This window comes from Theobroma cacao, chromosome 2 (genome assembly GCF_000208745.1).
Source record: "Theobroma cacao cultivar B97-61/B2 chromosome 2, Criollo_cocoa_genome_V2, whole genome shotgun sequence".
NCBI lineage: Eukaryota > Viridiplantae > Streptophyta > Magnoliopsida > Malvales > Malvaceae > Theobroma > Theobroma cacao.
In genome coordinates, this window is record NC_030851.1 from 17,497,203 (window position 1) to 17,506,365 (window position 9,163).

The window sequence follows — 9,163 nt, forward strand, 5'->3', positions numbered from 1 at the left end:
AAATAGGCAGAAAAAGAAGCAGCAAAGGCTAAAGCTCAGAAGTCTGCATCTGTTAGGGCATCCCCTGAGTCAATGCACACTACAAAGCAGACTGACCAATCTAGTAAAGACAAAGGAAAAGCTGCTGCACCAACACAAAAGAAACCTAAACCTCTTGGTAGAGGAAGGAAGACCATGGCAACAAAAACAAAACTCCTCAAGAAAAGAAAATCTTCCAAGATAGCTGAAAAAGCCAGACTCTCAGCTATCTCTTTTGCTCAAGATCCACTCCAGATTTTAGACCAATCTTCCCTTGAAGCCTCACCTAAAAGTCCATCACCTAAACTCTCTCTTGAACCCCTTAATGTCATTTTGGCATTGATGAGTCTACCCTTTCTGCTTCTTCAGAAACTGATTGAACACCCCTCAGTTTGATGATGACAAAAAAGGGGAGAATTATGATAGAAAGCTTAGGGGAGATAAAAAGTAGAAAAGTTTTAAGGGAAGGTAGAAATGATCTAGAGGCAATTTAGGAACTCTGACTATGATGATTAAGCTGTTTTTGTTTGCTGGCATTTGAACATTTGAATTTGACTTTGCTGTTTATGATATTATGTTGAAAATTGTAAGTTGATGGTTAAACATTTAAATCTATTCTTGATATTTATGTTTTTTTTACTACTGCTGTTTAAACATTAGGTGCTGATATTGGCTGTTACGCTGATAACTAATTTTTGTTATGATATTGTGAATGGAATTTGGTTGAGAATGAGTATGAATGCTGATATTTTTGTTGGATGGTTTATGGCATTTAGTTTTGGAATGAATAAGGTCTGGAATTAAATGACAGATAGTTAATTACAACATTGATGACATCTGAATATATATCTATCATTTATTTTTTAAAAAGTAATAAAAACCTGCTGAAGTGAAAAATTAAATCATGCATCCTCTAAGGGGGAACACTCACTCAAGGGGAGAAAACCCTCATTTTATGCAAAACAAAAAGGAACTAATAGACACTGTGTTGTTAATCAAGGAATGTTTTGTCATCATCAAAAAGGGGGAGATTGTTGGCTCCATTAGTTTTTGATGATAATAAAACATTCCTATTCATTTATGTCTAACCTTGTTACTTGAGTGTGCAGGATGAAAATGTATGCTAATAATAAATTAATCACTAAAAAGGGAATATAAATTCCATAAGAATGAGGAGCTACATTTGAGCCACAAAACAGAAGCCACTTAGTCGGATAATCAAGGGAGTAAGTCAACTAAACTCAAAAGTGAAGATGGCCAGTTCAGAAACAGAACCAACTTAATCGACTAAGAGATATTATTAGTTGACTAAGTGCTTATTACCAGAAGTCGAGTTCAGAAATAGAACCGATTTAATCGACTAAGAGGAATCATTAGTAGACTAAGAGCTTACTGCCTAAAACTGGGATCAGAAGACAGAATTAACTTAATCGACTAAGAAGTATGTTAGTCGACTAAGAGCTCTCTGTTTGAAAATTTGAATTTAAAGCTAGAAGACAGATTAACGGCTAGAACCAACTTTAAACTGTTTCCAATGGTCAGAATCTGTCAAGCATCCATCAAAGTTGATTTTCCAAGTATAAAAGGGACTCCCAACGGCTAAGAAACATATCCAAGGCTTCCAAGATAAAAAAAAGAGCTAAAAAATTATAGAAACCTTCAGCATACTTTCTGTACTTCACTCCTATCTTTGTAAAAGATTTAAGCACTTCACTTTGTGGCACTTAGATCAAGTCAGTGATCATAGGTACACCTTTATTTCTCTTCTCCTGGATTACTTAAAGTGTGTGAGGCACTCTAAGGGGGTTAATCAAGCTTGGGATTGCCTGATTGAGTGTATAGGTTCTAACTTAGCCTTAGAAAAGTTATTTTTGGGTTTTGGTTGATCCCGTGAAAAACCATTGTAAAGGTTGTGGCTGATCCTGCTAAAAGCCATTGTAAAGCTTGGTGGGAGCTTGGGAATTCCACCATTTTTGGTGATTTGATTTTGAAAATCCTTGGCTGAACAATCAAGGTAGTGGATGTAGGTCTTTGACCGAACCGCTCTAAATTCTGGTGCATTGTCTGTTCTATTTTTGTTTTTATTTTCATTATTTCTTAAATTATTCCCTCATCTTGCTTCAGATTTCTCATTGTTAATTTTCAACTTGCTCAAAATTAGAGGTCAATTTAGTAAGAGCCAAAAAGTGTTATTCACCCCCCCTTTAACACATTTACTTGGGACCAATAGTCTCCAACTATAGCTTTTTGGATTGGAGTTGGTTGAGTAATTTGTAAGAGATTTCCCTCTTCCTTTTTTTGAAGTTGGGTTTCAATTGATTCATGTTGGTACCTATAATTTTTTTGGTCAGTGATAAGTAGGATGCTTTTAAGGTTGTTTTAAATTAGTTACTGCAGTTTAGTTTTCTTAAATAAAGAATAACATGGTCAATATAAACTTTGGTTGCAGAACAGGAAAATGCGTATAATGATCTTACAAAATGTAATTTGTTAAATAACCATGGTTTTTTTTATGGTAAATAGTTATTGTTGTTGTTAAAAACATTTATAATGATCAACCTACGCATATAGGTCTTGATCATCAATTCAGCAATAGTAAAAACAATATTTGGCCTATTTCAAAATATTTCGTCTTCATTTATTTCCAATGCTAACTCTCCATAGAACACAACTTTGATTGTATTGTTACTGTGAAAAGTTTTAACAAAAGAAATATAGTATGTTAAGTAGTGTGTTTATATTAAAATGTCTATCTCTACATGTCAAGGTATTGATGTAAAATGAACCATATATTCATCATAGTAATTACTTGAGATTTTGTAGGTACATGTCCTTTTTAAAAACAAGAAAGTGCTTTTGTGATTCAGTTGGACTTTGTTTACATAAGTTATTGTTGTCAACACTCCAATGACATCGCTAATTTTGGTATTGAAACAACATAGTATAAAAGTTAAAAGTTAAATAATTGAATGCAATTTGATTATGTAGGATATTTTCTTTTAGTACCTGTCAAGACGTTCTTTTGATGTATCTTTTCATGAAGTATGGTGTACTCTATAAAGTTAAAATGATGCGAAGGATATGCAATTCCATCTTCATGAACTTGATTCACTTTTGTTGCTTTTGAAATTACAATCATCAAATCGCCAAGCAAAGCATTGTAATTGTTTTTGCTATTCATAACCCAAAATTTATCAATCAAGTATAAAGAGCCTTCTATCAATATAGATTTGAATTGTTGTGCATCTAAACTTTTAATCATTACTTGCATTACATTTTTCTATTAAAGATAAATACAATAAAGTTGTATTTCAGTATATTTTTAAAAAGTAAATAGTAAGAAACATTTCAGTAAAGGTTTGGGTTTGTTACATTGATCTCAACAACTATGAAATCAAAGCTCAGAAATGTTTATAAATTATTCAGTGTTGTTGACTACTAAATTCGTATGACCTTCACTTTCATTGGTTTTGGTGGTTTGTACAATTCCAAGTCACTTAGATATTGTTGGTCCATCTCTACCTATTGCAGCAGACTTTAATACGTTTAATCCACTAGTGCATAATGTAAATATTGTAAGAACAAATGATGTAATGCAAAGAAGTTAAATTTTGAAACCATGATGTAAATCATTGTTACAATAATTTGATTATACAAAGATTGTTAGATAAATAGTAAAATATTAAGAAATGAGAGAAGATATAACCTGTACTATTCGTAAATTAAGATAAACAGTTGTAGAATGTAGGGAAACAGTATAACGTAAAGATCCTATCAATATAAAATAGTTACTAATTTCTAGTAGTATCTGTCTTTGATATATAAAATGAATAGCAAAAGGTTGTCAAATTTAGTGTATATGTTTATTCAATAATGACTGTGTGCTATGTATACTAAGAAATGAGTAGACATTCTTGACTTTTTTATTTTATTCAATGAATTGGATGGATGTTTATTGTAATTTAAACATTCATGTATAAAAGAGATGTTTAAATACTATGGATTCAGGATTATGCAAAATAAGAGGATATAGGCAGTAAATAATATTAAGTTGCTAGTAATAAATATTAAATGAATCTATCCTCTAAGTATTAAAAATTAGAAATTATTGTTTTCAAGTATTTTTTACAGAAATAAATAAAAGTAAAATAAAGAATTCTAAAAAATTTAATGATGACATTTAGTAAATGCAGTTTCTTTGGTAGACAAATCAACTATCAATTTTTTTTTTTTTATATTTGAAAATGTATCAGAAAGAAACCAACCTTCTAAAAATATCTGGAACTATTGAACATTGTTAGTTGACATCTTCTTCTTACAATCTCTTTCTTGCTAAACTTTGTGAATTGTATTAACTTTTTAATTCTACACCATTTGTAATAAATGTTCAGGTAATGAACAATAAAAAGAAGTTTCATCTTACATATTGTGACTTATCTTAAGATGACCTATTTTATGGAGAATCCATTTGCTAAGTTAAATAAAAAACTACTTATTACTCGATTTCTCATGTCTGTGATCACCATATGGTAGGGGCAATGCTGACTCCACAAATGGGTATAGGAGTTCCATATCTTGCGGTTCACTAGCATTCAAATCTATAAAGTATTTAACAATCTTTGGAGGAAGTCGATTTATCTATCTAGGAGATTGCACATTATGAATATTTAATATCAAAGTGAGAAAGATGGTATAGCCAGAAAAATGTAGAAAATATAACTTGTTCTATCTTTTACAGTACAATGCAACAATGTTTAAGTGTTTCTACAAAAATATAATACCTAAGATGCAATACCTAACTCCAGATCGGAACCTATAGTCAGGAGGAACAGTAAAAAAGCTATCACATATTGCCAAGGTGTAGTTGGCCTAGGTTCAGAAACCTCTTTCCTCAGTTAACCAAAGCTAAGACGTGGCCAACCACAAGGGTCTGGACACTATAGTCATGTTTATATATTAATGCAATACTTGCAAGTTGCTGTTGTAGAATATATTACCGAATGTTATACATCATTTACTAGGGGAGTGCATCGGTCAGTTTCAATTTCGGGAGAAACCAAAATCGACGAAATCGATGGAAAATTTCAACTAATCGAAGTCGACTGGTTACAATGAAAAATCGATCAACTGGAGCCAACCTCGGTTTTGGTCAATTTTAGACGAGTTGAAAGTTTAAGTGGGCTTAGACTTAAATGGCTCAAAGGTAGTCAAAGTTGAAAATTTTGTGTTGGGCTTGAACTTAAAATTGTGTGAAGCCCATATTTTTAATTAAAATCAAACCCATGTAACCATGTTTAAATAATTAGTCCAACCCGTATGATTTATTTTTAATTATATAAGTAAACACTATATAATTTTTTAATAAAAAATAATAAACACCATATTATTATTTATAAGAACGCAAAACCAATAATTTGTTTTATTAAAGAAGCAATAAACACTATATATTAAATTGTCTAACAAAAATATTAAATAAAATGGAAAAGATAAGGGAAAATGGCATTCATAAATTGTACATAATGCAATTTAGTAATTTATGCAATGTAATTAATTTAAATTCAAGAAGGACAATATAAATTAATAAAGTGTACATGCTACAAATCTATAAAAGTTAGAAGTTACACAACAAAAATTACTAATTTTCAAAACATAGATTTGATGAACCTTGAACCTCCAACTCCAATTCAACAGCTTTTTTCAGAATATGTTCCTAAAAATGTAAAAATATAAAATATTGTGTTAAGATAATCTAAATAAATTATAAATGTAAATATACAAAATATTTAATGATAATATTACCTGAAAAGTGGAAATTGCCTATAGGAATAACACATTACTCAGTACTCAGAATCAAACTTAAACTTAGCCTCAGTTTCACGTATGGGCTCTAATATAATCTTTGACAAATCTAAAAATAAAATAACAAATATGGTAAAATCTTTAAACAAAGAATTACAGAAACAAAGAAATAAATTAATAAAAGGAAATGATAGTATATAGAATGATACTATGTTATGGTATATTAAACAAAAACTAAAGAAACAAAGAAATAACTACCGAAATCTAGTTTACCAATCTCGTTCAAATCATCCTCAATGTCAAGCCCGACTCTACAATATGTTTATTATGCCATTCTTACATAAGAATGCATGTTTGTTTACTTGGGTACCTCAGAAATCGTTAAAGGACGCTATTGTATCGAATGGTACAATTAAGTTGAATTAAGCCTTGAACTAGTCCAAATAGAGATTTTAAGATAAAATTGAGAATTTTAAAACCCCAGAATGACTTAAAATGGTGATTCGAAGCTCGAGGATCGATTTGGAATCAAATTAGAATTTTCATGATCTAGGGGTAAAATGGTCATTTTGCCACCCGAGGTTAAAATTGGAATGTTAGAAGAAGTTTTTGATCAAGATTGACTATTTAGAACATAATTTGAGTTTGAAAAGTGAAAAATTTTAATTTTGGCATATTATTCGAGCATAAGGGTAAAATAGTCATTTTACCGTCCAAGGGCAAAATTGTAATTTTACACCACCCAACACTTGTCCAGCACATGGATTTTACCCAATATTATCATGGATAATTGAAGAAATTTAAGTTGTGGAGAGAGATTGCTTAATGGCTAAGTATGACTCATGAACCAATGGAATGGTGATATGTGTCAAAATCTCATCCATTCATTATTTCCTTATAAATTAGCACAAAATCAGCCCATTTTTCATTCATATGGCCGGCCAAAGAAGAACAAAGGAAGAAAAGAAAGAACAAGAACCCTAGGTGGAGAATTTCAAGAGAAAAAGTGTGGAAAATCAAGGAAAACAAGTGAAAAAGGTAGGATTTCTCAATTTAAACTTGAAATCTATTTTCCTTAAGCATTTCTCCTTATTTTCCATGGTTAAATTTCATGTTTTCATGGTGAATTCATGGCTAGCCGAATGGGTATGGAGAGAGAATGATGTTGGATTGATTTGATTTCAAGTTATGTTAGTGTTTTTAGTTAGTTTACCATGTCTAGAAGCAAAATAACAAGAAAAGAATTCATTTTCCCCATCACCCATCAATGGCCGAACCTACCTTGTATTGAGTGAGGATGAATTTGATTTTTTAGTTTAAAAGAATTGGTTAGAAAATGATGAATTATGGTGTGGAAAAGTAGTAGGAAAAATCACGGTGTTAAAGCACCATTATTGATCAAAAATCCTAAGAAGAAAAGTGAAGATGGTTTTGCCAAATTTTAGGTTATTTGACTTGTGTTTGGTGAATTAAGGTATTGAAAAAGAAATGGAGCAATTTGGAGCTAAATTGGACGCGTTGGCCAATTAATCGGGTGATGAGACGAATTAGGCCAATACCAGGTTTAAATGGTTACCCATGCATTTTGCATTCCATATCATGCATTAGTAGTCTAAATTAGTTTAATTTTGATTTAGTACCAATGTAGTAAGTTTCTCGATTTTGTACTATGTCAAGGTGGTGAGTCCTCCGATAAAGGCAAAGAAATTGCATCTGAGGACCAGTAGTTAGAGTACTTTGAAAATCCGCACTCTAGACATTGTGAGTAACCTTACTATTGTCTTAATTATCTACAGTAGTTTTTATCCGATTTTGTGATTTTATGAAAAATGAGTTAAATGGTAAATCTTTGTGTTTTGTAATTAAAATGTGATTTAATAAAATGATTTTATAACCTTGTCTTGAAATGAAATGAAGGTTTGAAAATAAAGTAATTGGAGATTGTTTTCATGTGTTGTAAATTCATGGTTTGAATCGAATGGCTTATGACAATATTTGCATGAATGGCTGAATTGGTATTTATGTTGAAATATATGAACTGTGTATTTAGCCTTGAAAGGCTGTGAATTACAATAATTGCCATATCATGTTGTTGGAATTTTATTGATTGGTGGGATAATTATTAGCTTACTGCAGTAGGCGGGTTTTCGTGGACCAGCCTATTAGAGGGGCACGGTAAACCCCGTTATATTCTTACCTTAGTATGAGAGACGCAGGTGGATAACTCTTGAGGTTAACACTTTAGAGTTCACTTCACGCTAAACCACCACGTGAGGGTGAACTCAGCCAACGCCAAGGAACAACTATGTTTTCAAAATAAAAACATGATTTATGCGTACATAACTTTTTAACAGCCTTGGCGAACTCGGTTGGGATAGCCCTTGATCAAGGCATCCCTGATAACTGGGTATGAGAATGGTTTTGGCACGAGCCAAAGTTTTAAGAAATTCATAAGCCATGTTGATTACTCGATTTATATAATCGATTTTATTTGGTTGAAACAAGTTGAAAAGTGATGAATTATAGTAATGTTAAACTATTTTATCTGTCTCCATTTACTCAGCTTTAGATATTTTAGATGGTATTTGTTTACTCACTGGGATTTTATAATCTCACCACCCTCCTTTCCACCCATTTCAGGCTCAGTAGAGGCTGTAGATAGCTGATATTGTCGAAGGAAACAGTTGGCTTTACTTCCTCAAAAATTGTAGGTTTGCAGCCTTCGTTCATTTTTGTCATTTGGGGGTCCACATGTCACTGTAAATTAAATTTCATACTCTAGTTATATGTACTACTGTATGTAGGAATTTATTTTGCTTTTACACGGTAAGTAAAAATTATTTACGCAATGTTTTAAAAATATTGTTTTATGAGAAAATTGAGTATTTTATTTAGTATTTTTATTTTATTCTAATAGTCATAATTTCATTTTAAACGAATGTTTTAGACATCCAAAATTTATTTTTGATTATGGAATATGTGTTTTGCACCCGTATACTACATTTTTAGTGGATTTCGAGATTTTTAAGGAAAAATGACCAAAATGCCCCTGTGAAAAAAAATTGTTTTTCTATTGTTTTGATTTGAAAATAGTTTATAATCTCTCAAACATAATTTTAGTGACTAATACTCACAGGGAAAGCGAGAAAAACTGATGTTAAGCCTTACGAGGTTTTGATTGACATTTCGGGTAATGAATATCTATCGGGATGTCGTGGCGGTTGTCATAGGCTCGATGGGCGTTCCAGGTCATGACACTTAATCTGCTCTAGATCACCACGTGCTTTTCCATATAGCCAATCTTGAGTACAAATAAGTGCTTTCACGATCTTAGGAGTCAAAGAAC

At 31.5% G+C, this 9,163-nt stretch overlaps 1 long non-coding RNA gene across 2 annotated transcripts; it reads left to right on the top strand.

The window, feature by feature from the left end:
• On the top strand, positions 6,813 to 8,502 carry LOC108660868. Of its 2 annotated transcripts, none has more exons than XR_001926565.1 (3): positions 6,813 to 6,855; positions 7,495 to 7,578; positions 8,458 to 8,502. It is a non-coding gene; the product is annotated as an uncharacterized LOC108660868 (long non-coding RNA). The 2 variants fall into 2 exon arrangements; XR_001926564.1 differs by lacking the exon at positions 6,813 to 6,855 and adding an exon at positions 7,338 to 7,379.